General features: G+C 41.3%; 1 pseudogene; it reads right to left on the bottom strand.

The window, feature by feature from the left end:
* Nucleotides 1–21842: 21842 nt before the first annotated feature.
* LOC137727525 (probable carboxylesterase 7) lies at nucleotides 21843–22912 on the bottom strand (annotated as a pseudogene).
* Between the last annotated feature and the right edge of the window lie 650 nt (nucleotides 22913–23562).

Raw genomic sequence — 23562 nt, 5'->3', positions numbered from 1 at the left:
TGATTGTGCTTGAGGAGGTGGTTGTGGTGCCATTGGTCTTGGAAAGAAACCCGGGGGTTGTCGGAATCCACTTTGTTGGCCATATTGTGGTGCATCTCTCCATCTGAAATTGGGGTGGTCACGCCATCCCTGATTGTATGTGTTGGAGAAAGGATCACCCCTTGGTTGGTTCTGATTCCCAAAGCCCACGGCATTGGCAGATTCCCACCCTCCGTTCTCAATTAATTGAGGACATTGATCAGATTGGTGTCCTTGAATGGAGCATACACCACAGATTGTAGTTCCTTGCGTCTTAGGGCCTTCAACAAACTGCGATAACATAGACGTAAGGTTAGCCATTTGGGATTGTAACTCAGAAATAGAACTTACCTCATTTACATGCTGTGGCCGTGGGGTGTCTCTCTGCCCAACACCTTCATATTGTTGTGCATTGAGTGCTCGATTGGCAATGAGAGTTTTGGCATCCCTAGGTGTCTTGTCCACTAGAGCCCCTCCCGCGGATGCATCCAACATTTGCCGTTTAAGTGGTAAAAGGCCTTCGTAAAAATATTGAAGAAGTAGCTCCTCCTTCATCTGGTGCTGTGGACATGAAGCAACAAGAGATTTAAAACGTTCGTAATACGTAGGAAAAGATTCACCTTGGCTTTGCTGAATTCCACTAATCTTCTTGCGAAGAAGAATGACTCGTGATGTCGGAAAGAACTTCTCTAAGAAGGCTCGCTTCATACTCTCCCATGATGTGACAGTTCCGGGAGCCAACTCATACAACCAATCCTTGGCCTTCTCCACCAAAGAAAAAGGAAAAGCCTTCATCTTCAATATGTTGCTGTCCACGTTCACCGGTGTCATACTTGAGCACACCACCTCGAATTCCTTTAGATGCTTGTTCGGATCCTCCATGGCCAACCCATGGTATTTCGGAATATGGTGGAGCAAGCTGGACTTCAACTCAAATTCATCAGTCTTCTCAGGGGCTGCCCTAGGGTATTGGATGCAAAGAGGTGCAGCATTGGCCAAACCCGAGGCAGAAAGCTCCTTGATGGTTCGATTGTCCACTGCCATGGTTGGTACTTCCTCTTCAACCCAATCCGTGGCCTCCTCTTCAACCTCAACTTCAACTTCTTGCTCTTCTAATTCAGGTTCGGGACTAGGAAGATTAGACAGTTGCGATTTCTTTTTCCTTCTCAAAGTCCTCTCGAAATCACCGTCAAAGTCGGAGATATGCTCACGAACAGGTTGTGAGCCACGGGTCATAAACTAGTACCTGCACACAAGAGCAAACAAGGTTAGCAATCAACCTAATAGACTCGGCACAAGTAAGGAAATAAGGTGCCACACACGGCACAAAAAACAAAACACACACACACGGTGCAAAAAAAAAAAAAATTAAAACAAAACAGAAACTAAACAATTTAAACAAGACTCAAGACAAAGGATTAGCAACTTTGCTAATCCCCGGCAACGGCGCCAAAATTTGATGTGAGAATTATGTTGACACACAAATTAAACCCTATTTGTGGCAATTGTAGTAATGAAGTAAGTAGGGATCGTTCTAACCGGGGATTAACTAGGGGTGCTAATCTAATTTGAATTGACTCAAACAGAAACTAGAACTTAATTGGGACGAATTTGAAAGTGTTATGACTCCAATTGCTTAAAAACACAAAATAAAACAAATACGAATGACTACGACTCAACAAAATATGGGGGGATTGTGGTTGGACGAATTTAAGCTAAATGGGCAGATTGTAAAGAAAACAGATTTTAAGACAAAATTGTAATGAATCAATGGATGATAGGATAGCTAAGGGGTTCTTCTCCACACATGAAATATATGCAACGTAAATCAATTTCCAATTATCAATCCAATAAGTTATGAACCTCGACACTCCAAGTTAATTAGGTCCGCTTAAATTAACCTTCAAATTTCCCTAGAATCATTGAATTGGATGAATATGCATCGCAAACAAATTATTCCTAACAAATTCTCTATATGAACAGCATGATAAAGACATAAGTTAGAATCATTACGTTCTTTGGAAATCATAAGCATCGACAAGGCATTTGTAACTATGAAAAGCATGATACGCTTGCCAGGAATCTACTTAACATGATTGTGACTAGCAACCTTCACTACTTGTGAATATAAATTCATAACGATTAGGTGAAACAAACTTATATCCTAGCACCAAATTCAAGCATGCAAATTAAGCGTGCACTCTCAATCAACATACAAGAATAAGTTTTAAATCAAACGGTTAAGCAAATTGTATTCAAAACTTATTCAACGATAACTGGAAGTAATCAACTTATTTCACATATATAATCATGGTTTCGAATCACCCCCTAGCTAACTAGGGGGTTTAGCCTCTCATGTTCACAAAAAGAGAAACAAAATTGAAATTAAACATAAAGAACAAAAGATTGATTACACCTAAAACGCACAACGAATCCACTTGAATTTCTGCGCGTCCAAGCTCCTCTTTCTTCTTCTCCTTGCTGCGGCAGTGATAGTCTAGGTGAGTTTTGGATGTTTTTCTGGTTTGGGAATGGGTTTATGGAGGTTTGGTGGTGCGGCAATGGTTGTGGAAGGTGTGGAATAGAGTGGAATAGAGTGGGGAGTGGTGGAGGAAGGCACGGCAATGTTGGATGGTGAATGGTTGCTGCTGCTTGAAGATGGGGGAAGGCTGGAATTAAAAGGGGCAGGCACGGCAGAGAAGAATCAAAAATGATATATTGGCTGCGGCAGGATTTTTGTGTGTGAATTAGGGTACGGTTTTTAAGAATGAATGGGATCAAAGGTGATGGAATGCACCGCTTATGGAGAATGGGAATGACGGCTTCTTCTAGAGAATTAGGATGATTCGCCGATTAAAAGATCAATGAATGGGATATGGTGCCACGAATGGAATGATTTTTTAGTTTATTAGGGTGAATGGTAAATGGGGGGGCCACGGCTTAGGTTAAAATGTGAATGTGGCTGATGAGAAAATAAGGTGCATGCTTTCTTGCGACTGTTTGGTTATTTTTCGCTGAAAAATATGAAAAGAAAAATAATAATAATAGGTCCCTAAGGTGCGGCTAAATGGTGGAAACCCTAGGGTTTAGAAATTCAAACCCTCTTTTATTTTTATTAACTAAAATTCACCTAAAGGCTGCTAGAATTTAGGAAATAAAATCAGAAATTAAAGAGGGAATAATTAAAGGGTGCGGCTAGGGTTAGGTTAGGAGAGGGAAATAGGGTTTAATTTCACAACATTGGACAAAAGTGCCCCCCCCTTGCATGGCAAGGGAAGGGAATTAGAGTTAAGGCACGGCAAGGTTGTGTAATTGGGCTAGGGCCTTGGTTTTGTGTCCTAAAGTGCCTACAAGGCCTTCAAAGTGGCTAGAAAATACGGACGTTTAAGTTTAGGAAAGGTTACCAAAACGGGAAACTTAGGGTTAACTTTCCTATATCAAATAGGAAACCTTGTTTGAGTAGGATTCCTCGTTTTGGTAAGAATTCATCGTTGGAGTAGGAATTCGTCGTTTCTTCAAGTCTTCAACTCATTCATTCCTCTTTTGCTCCAAAAGGCTCCAATTTGCATCTTCTTGCACACTTTGGCCTTATAATCTGAAAATACACAAAAGTGGCCTTAAACACTAAAATAACTAAGTAAACACAACATAAATGCACGAGAACAAGCTAATTAAGTCGCATGAATATGCTCCTATCAACAGAGGACTCGAAAGTATTCCGACAGACTCACTCTAGAAGTCAGTACGGCGAGTCCAAGGAACAATCACACGCTCTTGATCAAACTGATGCGTGGTTTATACGCACACAAATTAAACCCTCTTTTTATCAATTGTAGTATAAGTATAAGTAGGGATCGTTCTGGACTGGGGATTAGGAGGGATTGTTAATCACTTGGATTTGACTTAAAAACGTAAAAACATAATATAAAACACTAAACTAGACTCAAAGAATGTAAAACTAAACTTTAAAACACTAAAACAAATCAAAAGACTCAAAATGCTTTTAAAAACACAAACTAAAATGCTATACTAAACTCGAAGAATTCAAAACTAAAAATAAAAAAGATTAAGACTAAGACTTAAACGAAATATGGGGGGATTGATTTTGGACGAATTTAAACTAAAATGGATAGATTGTAAAGAAAACAAATTGTAAATATGAAATTGACGGAAATGAATGGATGGTATGGCTAGCTAAGGGGTTCATCTCCATACATGTTACACTTGCATAATAAAATGATTTCCAATTGCATTTCAATAAACCATGAATTCTCAACACCCCGGGTTAATTAGGTCCGCTTAAATTAACCGTCAAGTTTTCCTTAAGTTAATGAATTGGATGATTGCATACGACAACCCAAAGCATTCCTCACAAGTTCCCTACATGAATTGCATAATAGAGAAACAAGCAAGAATCATTAAGCATCATGAAAACTATAAGTGTTGACGAGGCATTCGTTACTATGATTGCATGAAACTTATGCCAAGAATTCGTTTAACGCGATTGTTTATAAGCAACCTCCACTACTTGTGAATATAAGTTCATAACGATTAGGTGAAACTCACTTATATTCTAGCGTCATATTCATGCATGAAAATTAAGCGCGCATTCTTAATAAACATACATAAATAAGTTATCAATCAAACGGTTAAACAAATTGAATCCACAACTTATGAAACGCAATTAGAAGTAATCAAATCAAAATGCAAGCATAAACATATATTTCAAATCCCCCCCTAGCTAAAGGGGGGTTTATTTCCTCATAACTTTGAAATTAAAGAAACACCTAAACATTCCAACAACTCAAACTTGAATTGTATGAACGTTTAGGCACTCTTCTCTTCCATTCCTCATACGTACAAAACAAAGAGAATTGAATTTAAACTTTGAAATCAAAGAAACACCTAAACATTCCAACAACTCAAACTTGAATTGTATGAACGTTTAGGCCCTCTTATCTTCCTCGTTGTTGTAGCACAAGGTCTAAGGTGAGGTTTGGGGGATTATGGAAATGGTAGAGGAGTGGTTTGGAGGGTTGGGAAGTGGTGGAAATGGAAAGATAGTTTTGGATTCTAAGGGGACTCACGGCAAAGAGAAGGAATGGAAGTGTTTGTGGTGTGTTGTGTATGAAAATGAGATGTGTTTGAATGATGGGAATGCAAGGGCTTTTATAGGAGAATGAAGGTATAAATGGCTGTTTGTTTAAGCATGCAAGTGGCTAATTAATGATGGACAAATAGCTAGGAAAACATGTGAAAGCTGGAATTGCATGTGAAGGTGTTGGAATGTGAATGAAAGCCACGGCATGGGATGTTTTTCTGGAATGATGGCAGGTTGTGCATGTGTTTGGGAAGAGAATAAATGTATGATGGTGGCTGAATGATTAAAGGGAATGAATGGGAGTGACACTAGGTTGGTTATGCATGTGGAATGTGGCTGAATTGTTGGTGAAATGATGAATGGGAAAGCTGGAATTTCAAAGGGGGAGCCACGGCATGGACTAGTGTAATGGTGCTGAAAATGCATGTTTGTGCATGTGATTTGAAGTGATTATTGTTTGGAAATGAATGTGAAGGCATGGCTTGAATGATGAAGAATAAAGGGTGCATGAGTGAATGATTGAATGTGCATGTGGGTGAATGTGAAGGGAATGCATGTGAGGATGCTGGAAATGCAATGGAACTCACGGCACAAGGGTTCTTTGGTGATGAATGTGGTTGATTTAATGGAGGAACAAGTGCATGTGTTGAATTGGTGGTGCATGTGATTAAAGATGGAGAAGGTGGTGTAATGATGAAGTGGAATGGCTGAAAATGCAAGGGGGAGTGAAGGCCACGGCAAAGGTGTTTTGGTGCATGTGTTGGCTGTTTTGTTTGTTGGTTAAAGCTTGTGTTTGCATGTGAATGTTGTTTTAAAGAATGAATGGTGGTATAATGATGAAGTGTGATGAGTGATAAGTGGATGATATGTTGAGTGATAAGATGAGTGGTTATTGATATGTAGATGAATGAATGATATGATAAGTAATAAATGAATGATAAGTGGTTATTGATATGTAGATGAATGAATGATATGATAAGTAATAAATGAATGATATGTGGTGATGATAAGATAAGTGTATGATATGATAAGTGGTGAATGAAGGAGTGGAATGTTGGAATGTTATGCACGACTAAGGATATAGGAAAGGTTTAAATATCCTAAAACTAAAAGGAACAAGGTTCCAACACTTTGGTCTTCAATTAGGTTTTCAATTTCGTCCAACACTTTGGCTCCAAGCATAAGCTATCCATCCTTAGCCCAAAAGTGCTCCAAACGTCTCCAAAATGCATCTTTTTGCTCCTTTAGCCCTTTTGGCCTACAAACACACGAAAATAGTTTAAAGTACTAAAATAACTAAAGAAACATAACGTAAATGCACGAGAACAAGCCATTTAAGTCGCATGAATATGCTCCTATCACAAACTTTCCTACTTTTAAGAGGCAATTGAGACTTATAGAAGAAAACTCCAATAGTACATTACTCCATTCAAGACCTCCTTGTCCTTCAGCTCCTTGAGGAAGTAAACAAGTTGAAGGCTGAACATCAGGCTAAGATACCTGACTGGAACCAACCCAGGCCTGGCCCTCTTACAAGGAGTATCCTCAACACCCCATTCAAGGGAAAACAAAACAGAAACTCGGCTTACAACTCTACACTGGAAAGAAGAATCAGATTGAACACCTTAATCTTTTTTTAGTCCACCATGGCATACCGGATACATACAGATGAAGAGCGATGTCTCATCTTCCTCTCTACCCTCTTCGGTGGAGCTCTAAACTGGTATTGTCGTCTTCCACCTGAGACGGTAGACTCACTTGAGGAATTGAGGAAACTGTTTATAGAGACACATCTTCCAGACCGATCGCTTACGCTCTGCAAATGACTTGTACACCATTCGCTAAAATCCGGACGAGTCACTGCGAAAGTATGTCGGCCGCTTTAGCCATGAATATTCTCGCTGCACTGAGGCAGATGATAAGACCGCCCTCAAGGCCTTCATGGCAAGCCTACATGACTGTTTCTTCAAGTATATGATCAATGCCAACACTTGGAAGACGTACTCTGAGGTGACGGCACAGGCTTACAACCACGCTTCTGTTTAGGCAAGGACATATCAAAGGAAACCCTCTACAGTCACCCCTTATCAGCAAGTGGGGAGTGGAAGCCAAATCCAACCAAATGAGAAGACCTCAACCTTCCAAACGGCAGCAGCGTTCTTCCCTGCCTTACTTAATGCTTCGCCAAGACAACAGACATATCAACCTCAGGGTAAGAGGAAAGATTTCCATCCTCACCAGTCTTATTTTAGTAAGAAGAATAAGGGGCACTATCGTGACAACCAAGGGTATCACCTTAATAATGCCCGCCCCTAGGCAGTTAACGCAGTAGACCAAACACGTGTCAAGACAGGCCCCACCCGAAGGTATAAGACGTACACACATTTGAACACCACATACGCGACCATTTACCCCAGTATAGCTCACCTGATACCTAAGCCAAAGCCGGGGCAACCGGATTACAAGTCTATAAAGAACACGGGTGTATTTTGCTGCTACCATGAGTATAACGGCCATGATGGCGAGAAATGGATCACCCTCTGTGATCATATTGTTGTTGCTAGCACGTGAAGGAAAAATTGATCAATTCCTCTTTCATCCTCCAAGGGATAATCGTAACCAACGCCAAGTGAATGTGATATATTCCATAAATGGCAACACACCTGTATCTGAATCTTCTAACAGGGCCATGAAAAATAGTGAATGAACTTTGAGGCCTGGCCACCAAGTATTTCACGTAGAAGACATTAGGGGAGGCAAGTATCAAAAGCCTAACTGGGATCCAATATGTTTCTACCCTAAGGAAGAAAGAGGTATCACCTACCCTTACAACAACCCACTGATTGTGGAGGCTCACATAGCCAACTTTGATGTACGACGAATCCTGATAAACACGGGGGCTTCGGTCAATATCATGTTTGCTAAAGCTTTCAGGGCACTTAATGTAGCTAAACACTTGCTCGATCGCTCAGTTTCTCCTTTGATAAGCTTTTCTGGTGATGTCGTGCAACCTTTAGGGAGCGTACATTTACCCTTCACCATCGATACAGGCCCTTACACAGCCAGCATCACCATTAACTTCTTGGTGGTTGACTGCCCAACAACATACAATGTCATCTTTGGGCGCACGGGCATCAATGATCTCAAGGCCGTGGTATCCATACATATGTTGTTTATGAAATTTCCAACCCCCTATGGCAACGGTTACATCAGAGGAGATCAACTTAGTGCACGATCATGTTACAACACTTCAGTCAAGCAACAACACTTGCCTGTGCCTAAAGAAACACTTTCTATACATGACCAAGTTATAAAGACCAGCTTGAACAAAGCCAACTTGGATCTTCACGGTGGTAACACTCAACTCGACGATCCTCGAGACGATTTTTTCAGCCATCAAGCACAACCTGCTTAAGAGCTGGAGAAGGTCTCTATCTCAAAAGATTATTCGGACCGCATAGTGAAAATTGGCACCACTTTGTCACCACCCCTTCGATTGGCATTGATCTCTTTTTTGCAAGAGAACATTGAAGTCTTCTCCTGGTCATACGAAGACATGCCAAACATATCTCCTGATATCATCTGTCATCGCTTGAGTATTGATCCCAAGACCAAGCCGGTGAGACAGAAGCAAAGATCTTATGACGCTAAACGATACGAAGCAATGAAGGCAGAAGTTGAAAAACTCAAAAGCATAGGCTTTATCCGTGAAGTCACTTATCCAACGTAGGTAGCAAATGTGGTCCTCGTTAAGAAAAATTCGACCAAGGAAAGTCTCTTGCTTTAAAAAATCTTGTGGAGAATGTGTGTCGACTACACCAACTTAAACAAATGATCCCCAAATGATAGTTTTCCCTTTCCTCTCATTGATAGACTTATAGACTCTACAGCAAGGTATAAACTCTTGAGCTTCATGGATGCTTACTCAGGTTACAACTAAATCTTCATAAACCCTTCGGACCAAGAACACACGGCTTTCACTACTAACAGAGGACTATATTGTTATAAATCATACCATTCGGCCTAAATAATGCAGGGGTGACTTATCAAAGATTAGTCAATTCGATCTGAACAGATTGGGAAGAGCATGGAAGTTATGTTGATGATATGTTAGTCAAAAGCAAACATGCTGACCAACACATCACCAACCTGTCTGAAACCTTTTCCATCCTGAATAAGTATCGAATGAGGTTGAACCCCAACAAATGCACCTTCGGCGTGGGCTCTGGAAAATTCTTGGGCTTCATGATTAGCCAACGAGGCATTGAAGTTAACCCCGAGAAGATCAAAGCAATCATTGACATGAAAGAACCAGTAACTTCAAAAACCATCCAAAGCCTTACTGGCAAGGTGGCAGCCTTGACAAGGTTCATCTCTAAGGTACCGTTTGGTACGTGGGACGGGACGGAACAAAGTGGGACAAGGCGTTCCGTCCCACGTTTGGTGCGCCTAAAACGGGTGGAACGAGCTGTTCCATGGGACGAGTTTTGGGTGAATTTTCGTTCCACCTCACCCCCCTGGAACGACTCGTTCCACATTCGTGGAACACAAAATTATAACCTCTCCGTCTCCATCTTCTTCCTCCTTGTTTCCATCCGAGGGCATCTTTACTCCAGCTCCGTTCCGTTCCGTCCTGTCCCGTCCCGTCCCGTCCCATTCCGTTACGTCCCGTCCCGTCTGCATACCAAACGATACCTAAGGTCACAGACAAATGCGCTCATTTTTCAAAACACTTAAGGGAAGTAAGAAGTATATTACGTGGACTGATGAATGTGCCGAAACATTTAAGAACCTCAAGGAGTACATGAGTAAAGCCCCTCTACTCTCCAAACCTGAAGTTGGTGACACCCTAATTGTCTATCTGTCTATCTCAGATCAGTAGTTAGTTCCGTCCTTATTTGAATGGATGGTAGTATCAAACGACATGTCTATTATGCTAGCAAAGCTCTACAAGTTGCGGAGACACGATACTCCAACATTGAGAAATTAGCTTTAGCATTAGTCATGTCTACTCGGAAACTTCGCCCCTACTTCCAAGCACACTCCATCATCGTGCTTACCAATCACCCTTTTCGTTAAATACTTCAGAGTCCTGACACTTCGGGGCGAATGATCAAATAGGCAACAGCACTGGGTGAGTTTGACATTTCCTACCACCCAAAGCCAGCTGAGAAGGGCCAAGCAGTTGCAAATTTCATCGCCGAATTCACTTATCATGTTGATATTTCTCCTACAGCTGAGACAGTGGCTTCATTACCCCCCGGAAGCTCAGAAGGTAGAACCAACACTCCCAGTATGGACTCTATATGTTGATGGCTCATCCAACCAATAGGGTTGTGGAGCAGGACTAGTCCTGACTACCCCCGACAAAGTGGCAATAGAGTATGCTATTCACTTCAAATTCAAGGCGTCAAACAATGAGGCCGAGTATGAGGCCCTTTTAGCAAGCTTACGTTTGGCCAAACACCTTGGAGTTAAACAAATTAATATCTTCAGTGACTCCCAATTGGTGGTTAACCAGGTCACGAACAACTTCGATGCTAAGGATAACTTCATGGCAGCGTATCTTGCGTAAACGTAGCTTTTCCTCAAGCACTTCCACTACCAGATCATCCAAGTCCCTCGAGCGGCAAACAGTCATGCAGACGTTTTGGCTCGCCACGCCTCAGCAGTGGAAGACAAGATTGCGAGAAAAAATCCTGTCGAATTGTTGGCAGCACCAAGCACCATGGTCGCAGAAGTGTGCAACTTGCAACAGAGGGATAGTTGGATCACCCCGATTTATAAATTCCTTGCTCATGGCACTTTCCCAAATGATAAAGTCCAAGCTAAGCAGATTTGATACAAGTCTACCCGCTACCTGATCATTAATGACCAACTTTACAAGCAAGGTTTTAACCTACCATACTTACGATGCCTCACACCTGCGGAAGTGGAAATTGTCCTTCGGGAAATACATAAAGGAGTCTGCGGAGATCATGTTGGATCTTAATCCCTAGCAAACAAGGCTTTTCGCCAAGGATGTTACTGGCTAACACTCCACCAAGATACCATCAAAATATCCTACTCATGTGATAAGTGTCAACGCTACGCAAATATTCATCACTCCCCTTCTGAGCCTCTTACTCCTATGATCAGCCCTTGGCCCTTCGCCCAATAGAGACTTGATTTGATCGGCCCAATACCTACAGGGAAGGGCAAGGTCCGTTATGCAATCGTTGCAGTTAACTACTTCACAAAGTAGGCCGAAGTAGAACCCTTGGCAACCATTACCGAGGCAAAAATAAAAGATTTCGTATGGAAGAACATCTTTTGCAGATTCAGCATTCCCAATGAGATAGTCACTGACAATGGGTGACAGTTCGACAACAAAAAGTTCAGAAATGTTCTGCTCTAAGTTCAACATTAACTTATGTTTCGCATCCCCAGCTCATCCCCAATCTAATGGACAAGTCGAGGCCATCAACAAAATAATCAAGTGCACTTTGAAAACCAGCTTGGATAAGGCTAAAGGATGTTGGCCAGAATTTGTACCCCAAGTTTTTTGGTCATACCGCACTTCATATCAAACTTCAACAGGAGAAACTCCATTCTCACTTGCCTTTGGTACAGAGGTCGTTGTCCCAGTTGAGCTTAAGCAAATAATGTTCCAAGCCCAGAACTACATGCAAAGTGAAAATGACAAACAACTCACCCTCGATTTGGATCTAGTCGAGAAACATAGAAACCAAGCTCACTTATGGAATGTCGCCTACAAGCAACGCATCTCCAACTTCTACGACTCAAGGGTCAAACCTCTCTTTTTCAAAGTGGGGGACTGGGTATTGAAGAAAAGAATACTCTATGACAGAGTCTCGAGCGAAGGCACGCTTAGCCCAAATTGGGATAGACCATTTGAAGTTATTAGCATCAATCACCCTGGCTCCTACAAGCTCAGGAGCTCCGATGGCAAGACCCTTGGCCATCCATGGAACGCTGATCACTTGAAGTACTATTACAAGTAGACTCACACTGTACAAGTCTTGAGCTACGGCCATTTGGCATCAATTCAATAAAGAGGTGATTTAGACAACTTGGTCCTAACTCTTTTACATCCCTATCACTAAAACGCTCAGGTTTAAAGCTTCAACACGAATGCTTCCAACATGAAATAAAGTCTAAATATATGTCAACAAGACTATAGAAATAAATGAACAGTTCCACAGTATATTTGTTCAATCATACCCAAGTCATGGCTTATATCCAAATAAGGGATCTATTCAAACATAGCCAAACATTCATTAATGATAATACAAATACTTGACAATTAACACCAAAGCGCACAATACAAGGTGGTAAACATACATAAATAAAAACCCTCAGGCTTACAACATGGCAAATGCCACACAAACAACAAACTAGTACATTCAGAGTATATACAAAAAAAAGAGCACTATGAGTCATCCTCATCTGAGGCCGAACCCCTGACAATATCACTCTACGTTTCAACCCCATCGCCATCACCACCATCCTCAACATCTCCAGAACCATCCTCACTCTCTCGAGACTACTCACCGACACTAGCCTCATTATCAAAGTCATCCTTACTACTAGGATCAACTGCGAGGACGAAGGCTTCACCTCTTTGTCGGTACTCATTCATCTCATCATGGTACTTTCGAATAATGTTTCCATTATCGTAACGCTCAAGGATGGCCATCCATTTCCTTTTCTCAAAATTATCCGCCCGGAGGCAGTGAAGTCTAGAGGCATCATGAAAGGCCTGGGAACCTAATAACTCCTGCACGACAGCGTTCCTCTTAGTTGGGATACTCCTCTTCAACCCAAAAACCTTAACCAATGCACTATCTAACTCCCCTTTAACCTTGGAAACTTCGAGGATAGTTGTCTCCAACTGTTTCTCAGTCACCTCCAATTGTTTCTTGAGCCTTACATTCTCACCATTCCGCCTTTTCAAACTCTCAAAGTTTTGATCCTTGAGGCGAATGGCCTCAGCCAAAGCTTTGCTCATTTTTTTGGCGTTATTCACAAGTTACTTATTCTCTTTAAACTTTGCCTAGTACCGTTTGACCTCTCGTAGTCTGTCGTCGTACTCGATCATGACCCACATGACAAGATGATCGTCACTACCAAGAAAAAGAGGGGAGAAAGTAAAGAAATAACATAGTAACACTTACATAAAAAGATAGCCTCATTATCCGGTCACGATCTGATTCGTTCTCATCTAGCAGCTTGCCAAGCTCGTCAATAATGGATCGACGTCCTGCCAGGAAATTATTGACATACCTGAAACTACTTGGTTGCATGGCAACCTTCAAGTCCTTCTAATGGATGCTGCCAACCTATTCCTTATACTTCCTCTTACGGCTGGAGCTAGGGTCACCTTCTTGGTCAGTGTCCTCCATGGTTGGAGGAAAGATGGGATTGATGGTAGGAAGAGGAGGCAACAGTCCTCTCTCCTCCCCTGCAACTATGGCAGTAGCACACCCGATGGCCTCAGCTTCAGCCTTCTTTGAGGCAGTAATCTTGAGGACCTTATCTTGCGACTTAGGTTTAAGAGGTGGCCTCATTTGTGAAACAAAATGTCATCTACTAGAACTAATATGGGTGATCTCCCTTTCTTGGTGCTAGTCCCCCCTTTCTTGCTCACTTTCTCCACTGAACAAGAAAAATCAAAGTAAGGAATGCAACTTTGTAAAAGAAAGAGAGGGCGAAATGAAAGATACAACTTACTTACTCGTCTCTGGCACTCCGACACTAAGGGCTGGAAACCGTACTTTCGAAAGAAAGGTCGTAGCTTGCCCAAATGTCTATCCTCCTTAGGCACCCTTAACACATTCTCTACATCAGCCAGCTCCCGTCCGGAAAATTTGATGGTGTCTCACATCACTGCATGAAGGAAAATGTTAGACGTAAGAAGAAATCATAACAAATAACAAACAATGCGAACAATGGATACATTACAACCTACAGTCTGGAAGTGGGTAGGGATACGTCGCTCAAGTGTGACCCCCTAACATGCTCCCAATCATTATAAAGACAGCACCAACAGTTTTTCCAAGTCCAGTATGCATTTTTCTTACCAAAGACAATACGCTCTCTCTCACTCCAGCATGCACACTCGGCATACCCAATGCATGCCTTCATCGGGCGCATCTTTTAGCAGTAACGCCACTGATGGAAGAAAGGCTCACCTAACCCACATTCCATCCAAATAATATAAAACCCGATCAAGGTATCCTAAAAACCAAGATTAAGTTGCCCAGGAGCATATCCAATGAAAGATAGCATTCATTGCAACCACGGGTGCAAAGGCAGCTTCACCCCTAAAGTCAATAATATTTGGGTATAGAACATAACATGACCCTTGGGCTGTTCAAAGGGCAATTCTTCATGATGTACCAAACGCATTCCTATACTACGGGGGATACTACATGACTGCCTTAGGGCCTCAAGTTGATTTTCGCTATCTAACAAGTTTTTCTCTAAATGGTCTGATGTGAACTCAGAGCGAAATATGGGTATGGCATCACAAACAACCCCCTCGTCTACTGACATGAAGGAAGAAGAACCAATATTGGCTAAGGTTTGACAATTGCAAAGATCATCCAACGTTTCTTTTGTACAAGACTCTAACAAAGGCCCTGAAGACTCCAACATTGCAAGCTCAAACCTAGAGCTAGAGCTAGGGAAACCCTCATCACTAGGACTTCCAGACTCTGACATCTACAACAAACAGAAACAAACTCTATCACTACATGAAAGATCGAAACATAAGGAAGTTCCTAGGGCATGAAGAAAAGTTCAACCAATTCATCATGTTCTTAACCAAATACATGATCACTCAAACAATTCAACAAGAATGAAAGCATGCGATCTAGTGGAGAAGACTACCAACCTGAAGATGGTGCAAAGCAATGCCAGAATCCATCTCCACTATAAAACACTCTGTCTTCAAAAATTACTACAAAATGAGCAAATGAAGGCATGGTAAAGAGTGGAAACTTATCCTTCTTATATAAGTTCAACAGGACCAAAGAATTTCAAAATCCAAATTCAAATCATGAGAAAGCCCCACATGGAAAGTCTTCAAACTTCCACACAAGCTAGGGAGTTATCTAAAAAACAAAGGAGGGGGAGCACAGCAACTTCATCAATGGAAGACAATTACAATTCTCAAAAGCTTCTCACACTATTGATCAAGATAGTGTGAAACAAAACCAATTTATGGTGCCAACAAAAGCTTCAACAAATCGAGGGCAACTACAAATGTCAAAAGCCTCACACACTCTTGATCAAGACAGTGTGAAGCAAAACCAATTTATGGTAACCAACACAAAGCTTCACTTACAAAGCTTCAACTACAAAGCTTCAACCATAAAGCCTCACCTACAAAGCTTCACCTACAAAGCTTCAACTACCAAGCTTCACCTACAAAGCTTCAACCACAAAGCTTCACCCACAAAAGCTTCACCCACAAAGCATCACCCACAAAGCTTCAACCACAAAGCTTCAACTACAAAGATTCACATACAAAGCTTCACCCATAAAACTTCAACACTAAAACATTTAAAAGCTTCACACACTCTTGATCAGGATAGTGTGAAGCTAAATCAAGTTTGGTGTCCTAAAATAGCTTCAATCATTCAAGTTATATACCTAACCAAAAACCTACAATCAATAAACCCTACCTATTAAACTATTTTCCGAACACAAATCCTTGCTCCAAATAAACAAATTTTGTCCACAAAACCCAAGATTCTCTTGAATCTATACAAAAACACGTGGGTAAAAATAAACATTTTATGTTTTACACCCACAAGGTTCCAAGATTCTCCTTCTTATTTATTTATTTCTATATGTTTCCAAACATATTATAATAGAGTAAATGACAAGTCAAAGTTCCAAATTTAATGGTGAACAAAAATACAAGAAATTCACCAGCAATGAAGGTGCTACAAAAACTGGAACCTCCCCCAAACTAGAAATCCAACCCAAGCAGCCTATTTCTCTCTCTCCCTCTTCCTACTCCTTTCATCTATCAAATTTCTGCAACTTTTGAACATCTTATAGTTCTTCAACAGATGAACAGCTTTCAAGAAGGAACTATTTATGTTTAAGCGAAGGAAATTAGAGTGTTGAAGCTTCAAATATGACAGTCAGATTCCTGCAGATTTCAAAGCTGTTGTGATGTTTCGAAGATCTATAAGTATTTAACCGTTAGTTCGTTCTGAATTTTTGATACATTATGGAAGAGATGATGAGGAACAACTTCGATGAAGAAAGTATGCTGATCTGAGCAAGAGAAAATGGAGTTTCGAAACTCACAACAGGTCTGACGGATTGACAGACAAATGATGAACAATCACACATCATACCTAAATTTCTGGATTTGTACTACTCTGATGGATCTCAAATTCGGATATGTTGTAGTTTGCAAGTTAAGGAACAACTAGAGTTTCGAAACTCACAACAGGTCTGACGGTTGACAGATAAATGATGCACAGTCACTCATCATGCCTGGATTTCTGGATTTGTACTGCTCCGATGAATCTCAAATTTGGATATGTTGTAGTTCACAAGTTAAGGAACAACTTTCATGAAGATGGCTTTGCGAATTGAGTTACAGATGATGGTGTTATATTGAAGAGTTACAAAAGAGAACAATGGGAGCTGCGTAGAGAAGATGGACAGGCTGAGGAGGAAGCATGTGACCTACTGTGCAGTTAGGGCACAGAAAAACCTAGTAAAAAACTGAGCCTTCTACTTCGGGCCTAGTTACCATTTTCAAAAAAAAAGTTGTAAAGGGCTAGGGCTCTCTTTTTCCCTTGGGCCTAACAACCTTCAAAAAAAAATATGAAGAAAGGGTTTTGAACTACCACTTAGAAAAGAAAAGGGTGAGGTTTTATTAATTTGGAAACTTGACTACTAGCAAGACACCTCATTCGTCAACTCTCTCGACCGGAGACTTGGGGGACTCCTACCATATGCTACTACACCTCGATACTCGGAAGTTTCGCGACTAGTTAGTGACTTGGACATTTCAAGTCCCCAATTAAGAAGTTTTCCTCGCTTAGGAAATTAAGGGAGCACTATTTCAATCTACAGGATCCACCCACGAAGTTACAACATGCAAACTCCAACAAAAGAAAAAATTCAAAAAACTTAATGAAGGATGCCTTAGTGTATTTAACACAACATGTTGAATGAAGTAAAGCTTATTTATTGATATCTTCGATAAATTACAAATACGTGCATACACATGAATCAAAACAAACAAACAGGATGAGGCCGTCACAAAGTTTGCTCATGAGAAGTCTCAACACTTGGCAAAGCCCCAGAAATAGGAAGCACCGGAAGGTGATCATTTGGAGCCTCAGTACTAGGCAAAACCCCAAAAAGAAGAGGCACCAGAGGTTGATCATTTAGAGCTTCAGTACGTGGTACAGCCCTAGAGGACGAAGGCAATAAATGTCTTTCGAACAAACTCACAAACCTCTTATGATAATTTAAAATCTGACCCTCGGATCATGTTCGTAGCATAACTATATGCAAGTTTGTGCAACTGTTTATTCTCATGCTTAAGCCCTCTGATCTCTTGTTTGAGACTTATCACTTCAGCCGCCAACGATTCAACTTGGCGGGTTCGAACAAATAGGCGTTGGGCCATATTAGACACAAAACCTGCACACTGAACACTAAGACCCAGAGAATCCTTAACGGCCAACTCATCAGATCGTTTGGAAAGTAGTCTGTTGTTTTTTGGGAGTGAGAAGATTCTTGGCCACCACCGCAACGATCATGTCATTCTTCATCACAGAGTCCCCAATGGTAAGGGGACCAGTAGACAATAAGAAGGATGGGCACCATATGTTATCTTGAGGAGACATGGCTACCTCTTCCACAGCATTCAAGTCCAAACGACGATCAGACGGGCCAGACATTTTCAAAAATGATGAAAGAAAAATAGGTCCAATAAATCTCAGAATTACGAAAATAAAGGAGGAATTCCTACAAGCAGTAACTCTATGAACGTACTTCTTGAACACAATTGGTGCCCTTATAAAAAAAAGGGCAATAGGGTCGTTTGTTCAAAAATCGAAGAGGCACCATTCTCCGAATTTCGAGAAGCAGATTTTCCTGAGTAAAATTTATTAGCAATCTTCACATGTGACATCAGTTCCTCGGATACCAAGGATAACTTTACCAAAGAACTCTGACAAAGTTAAGACACGTAAATTTTGAAGGTCCAGCTACCCTACTATTACCCACAAAGGTAAAGAAACAGCACTACTGCTTGATAACTAGAAAATCCCTATGTGTGTCAACCTCCGTGCTCTATGGTAAAGTAGACTTGCAAAAATGCCCAACCTTTCCTCACATCCGAGAAAGCACTCCCAACAAGATTGCTTGCTCAGAAATCGAAAAGACACCGTTTTCTGAATCTCAAGAACCAGATCCCCAACAAGATTGCTTACTCAAAAATCGAAGAGGCACCACTCTCCGAATCTCGAGAACCAGATCCCCAGCAAGATTGTTAGTTCCAAAAATCGAAGGTACACCACTCTCCGAACCTCGAGAGCCAGATTTTCTAGGATAAAAATTGTCGACGCTTTTCACACATAACATCAACTTTCCAGGTAACGTGAACCACTTTGTCAAAGATCTCTGACAAAGTTAAAACACGTGAACCTTGCAGCTCTCACTACATTGCTATGACCGAAAAGGGTAAAGGAACAACATTTCTACTTGTTGTTGGAAGAATTCCTATATATGTAAACTTCATCCTTAATAGCCAGGCAGACCTGCAAAAAATGCTTAAACCTTCCTCACATCTGAAAGGGCACTCCTAATATAGCCTCTCGAAATACTCTGTTTTCTTCCCCCTCGATAATACCTCTGCCAACTAGCCACACCAGAGCAAGAGTATCTCATATCATCAGGGTCAAAAGCAAGAGTATCCCATGTCATACTTTTTCACTGTCTTTTCCTTTGCCCTTTCTTTTACATGCAAGACAAAGGGAAAGGAAGCAATCAGTCGGAACCTGAAATCAAACTTCCGATCTGGAACTGATTGCCCGGAACCTTTACATGGTTGCTTGCCTAGCATTGCTCTCGAGTACTCATCCTCAACTGCTATCAAGGTCATGAATTCCTTTGACAAATACCTCAAAACAGTTGGTACGATATTGGCTCTTTACACTGAAGCCGCCAAGCATGGATGAGTCACCGAGAAGTAGTCCTCTGAAGGACCATTTAAATGCAAAGGTTGCGCACCACTTCTGCTATACAAAAAATTAAAGCAAAAGGTTCAACGATGAGCTGGAACAGATCAGTACATCACGACGTCCTTCCTGTAAAACCGCACAATCCAGACGGATGAGTCTAAGTCAAATCCAAGCTCAACATCGTTACTTTAATTGAAGAGATCGAAAAGCTTCAACAGCTTTTTGCTAGCTCCGTCGCCGAAGAACAAAGCCTCGCTATACCACATCCACTACTTTTTAACAGCAGAAGTATCCCATATCATCAGGATCGAACGTACTCTAGATTTGACGGACTTGTTTTGACCCTCAAATTCTTGAGTCAGCTCGCTCTTTTGGAGGAAACCGGAAAACCCTCCAACCCAGTTCAAGAATAAGCCTATGAAAAGTTAACAAGTACAACAACACGTGCCGATTCATCCGTTACTTCTTCAAAAGAAAAAATATCTCATATCATCTCTTCTCCGTGTCTTTTTCTTTGTCCTTGTTGCGATCTGCAAGACAAGGAGAAGGAGAACAATCAGCCAGAACCTGAAATAAAACTTCCAATCTAAGACTGATTGCTTAGAACTTTGATTGCTTACCTTGTTTGTTACCTCTTTGGGCAGATCTCCTCGCTCAAAGACTTAAGGGACTCCTACTATAGGGTTTGTATTGCACTTGACCAAGCCCGAAACTACAAGTAAGCTTCAAATGAAAGTGATACATTACCTTGTGCGTCAACATCAGCTAAAGATACCATTCCTGGATGGAGGAAAAATACTTCCAGATAATAGGCCACATCTACCTATAGGGCAGAGGCAAATGGAAATAATATCATGCTTCAGTACTTAGAAGTTTCATGATTGTTCAATGGCTTGGATCTTGCAAGTCCCCAACCGAGGAGCTTCCCTAATTCGGGAATTTAGGGGAGCACTGTTTGTACCATACTTGACCAATCTCGAAACTACTGAGCACCGGTCAACAATATACTGTCAAATACCCACAAGAGTTTCCCTCCAACCAGGAGGCCAATCACAACGCGACACATATCGATATTAGAGGCAAATCACAGCACAACACGTGTCGAAATCAGAGGCCAATCATAGCACGATATGTGTTAATGTCAGAACAAAGCTAGAAACTCTCTTTTATAAAAATTGATCATTCTCCCACAATAATCCCTAATGGCATTTGTACTAAACTATTCACTAGAACTCACTAAAGGAGAGCTTGAACTTATGTATTTGTGTAAACCCTTCACAATTAATGAGAACTCCTCTACTCCATGGACGTAGCCAATCTGGGTGAACCACGTACATCTTTTGTTTGCTTCCCTGTCCCTATCTCTTTACATACTTATCCACACTGGTGACCGGAGCAATCTAGCGAAAGTCACAAACTTGACACTTTCTGTTGTACCAAAGTCCTCGCTGATTTTGTGCATCAACATAAATAATTATACCCCTGCCATCACCATAACACCACATATTCTCCATCATCTTGCAGCTTAAATTCTGATCAGACAAATTCCCAGGAAGAGAAAAACACATAGCTCCATCATCCTTGAACCAACACTTGACGATCCGCCACCAAAGCACGAAAGAAACTGATAGGGAAGTCGATGGGAAAACCACATGCATCTATGCCAACAAAGTCACACAAGTAGAAGGTGGTGGTGTAAACACTCGAACCGGAACTCTATGCACCTTCCGACAAATCTGCGTCAAAACGTGTTTAAGAGATATAGTTGCATATCAAGATTGGTGTGAAAACAAGGGGGGATGAAGCAATTTTAGGGGATGAGAAAAAAAAAAGAAACGAGAACATAATGGAAAGAAATAGGAGAAGTGGGAGAAATTAGTTGTCTGAAACATGGATGAAGGGGAGGAAGGACAGATAATTTGAAGATCAGGGTTTAGAATTACAAGGTAAAACAACAACAGATGGGATAGAGGATCAAAATATAGCATGGGAAATATAAACAAAATAGATGGGAATTGAACTAGAGGTTGTCGCCGATGCTGGCCACAGCTAGGGACGACAGCTGAACTAAAATCAGATCGGGAAAGCCCACACACAAACAGTGCAAAAATTTCTCATGGAGAGAAGAACTCTCACCAGAACGAGAGAAAATAAGGTTATGATTGTTTATCAATGAAAGTATAATTTCTCAGTATTCTTGTTTGCAAACAAAGGGATCACTTAACATATCACTTGATAGGAAAATTAATGGAAGTATATGAAAGTGAGACAAAAAAATAAGTATAGTAAAGTACGATTTTGGTAAAACTTAAGGATAGTAAAGTAGAAATTATCAAAAAAATAAAAATAAAAATTTGTAACGTCCAAATTATGGATGTCGTTAATGAAAGACTACCAATGGCATGCAATTTAGGTGCCCTAAAAAGTACCGGGAGTTTTTCGTTAAAGTTCCCTTTAATTAAACTAAAACTTTGATGAAGATAATATATGCTTGTATATCTATAGTCTATAATACAATGGATAATTCTTATTATAACACATAAAAATTACAACATCTAACCGTTATTGTGTGATTAATTCAAGAAGCTGTCACCATAGCATCCAATATCTTCTCGATCGCTACGGCGGTGGCGGGTAGCTTAGTCTTGATTTACGAAAGAAACCACCTTTTTCACCAAGTCCACAGAATTGTCACAACTTGGGTTGAACAAATGAAACACGTGGTCCTCCTCTGCACTCTCCACAATCTCAACCACCCTACCATACCCACTCTTCTTCAACGCCTCGTAGTATGCCCAACCCCTGTCCCTCAAGAAATCCTTCTCAGCAACAAAAACCAACACCCTCCCGCACCCAATCTCTCCCAATTTCGGATCGTTACCCGGCCTCACCCTCGGGTCATCCGACCCACCACATGTCGGATAAATAACCTCCAACAACTTATCGGGCTCCTCATCCATGAAGTAGGGGTGAAACAAAATCATCCCCAATATCCTTGTCCCGCTCAACCCATCGAGCCCGGCCTGGCGCACCACGTTGTGCGTCAGAGTGGCGCCAGCGCTGTCACCACCTATAAAAACACGGTCAAAGTCAACGTGATCGCTGAGCCAAGCCTCGGGCCGTTACGAGAGGAATGGGTAGCGGCCCATTGGACTGCATCCCAGGAGCCTTCAAAAGCAACGGGGAGTGGGTGCTCCGGGGCACGCCTGTAGTGCACCGACAAAGCCACGACGTTGGCTTCGGAAGCCAGTAACCAAACGTGGTTGTGGTAGAGAGGAGAGTAGGGGGACTCGATGACGAAAGCGCCGCCGTTGATGAAAATAAGGAGAGGGAGTTTGTGGGTCGGGTCGAGGAGCTTGGGTAGGAAGACGCGCGCAGAGAGCCCAGATTGTGGCGAGAGGACAATGTCTTTGGATTGGACCCCGATTGTTGGGTCCATAGAGGGTGGGACGGTTTCGGTGCCCTTGAGTCTCTCGGTCCGTCCGTCATTATAGATTCGAAAGACGGTCGGGAACTCGAATGATACTTCGCTGGAAGGTTTAGAGTCCATCGGAGTCGTCGGAGATATTTTGTTTTGTTTTTTTTTTTGGTAAACTATTTTGTTTTGTTTTGTATTTGGGACCGGGTTTTCGGGTTTTTTATGGAAGACAATGAAGTGAATGCTTTGTGACTTGTTGCGTAAGATAATAAAATGGAACAATATGTGTTGGTTGAGAAGGTCTACAAATGGCGTTAGCATATGGATGCAAATTTCGAAGAAGGATTGTCGGTCGGATTCTTTTTTTTGGATCTTAGGAATCCGATGATTGTGATTGTTCATCGTATATCATGCAGTTATAAATCATTTTAAAATTTAAAATTTAAAATTAAATATAAATAGTACTTAACGAAAACTGACCGCACGATATATAATGAACGGTCATGATCTGGTTCATTTTCCGCAAATTTCAACAATTTTCTTTTGTCGACCAATGATTTTCTGCCACATACACAAAGACAACGTTAGCTAGAATGAGGATCCTCTCCAGATCCTCTTTGTGAGCATCTTGGAAATTCTCAAATCGTGTCCATTCATCGTACATCGTGTGGTAAGTTTTTATCAGATACTATTCATATTTAATTTTAAATAAAAGTATTTAAAATGATTTATGGTCGCACGAAGTACGATGAACGGACACGATTTGAAGATTCCCAATGAGGATCCTAATAGGATCC

The sequence above is a fragment of the Pyrus communis genome, chromosome 3 (assembly GCF_963583255.1).
Source record: "Pyrus communis chromosome 3, drPyrComm1.1, whole genome shotgun sequence".
Lineage (NCBI taxonomy): Eukaryota > Viridiplantae > Streptophyta > Magnoliopsida > Rosales > Rosaceae > Pyrus > Pyrus communis.
Note: the sequence above shows the minus strand (reverse complement) of the source record. Positions and strands in the feature narration are given on the sequence as shown.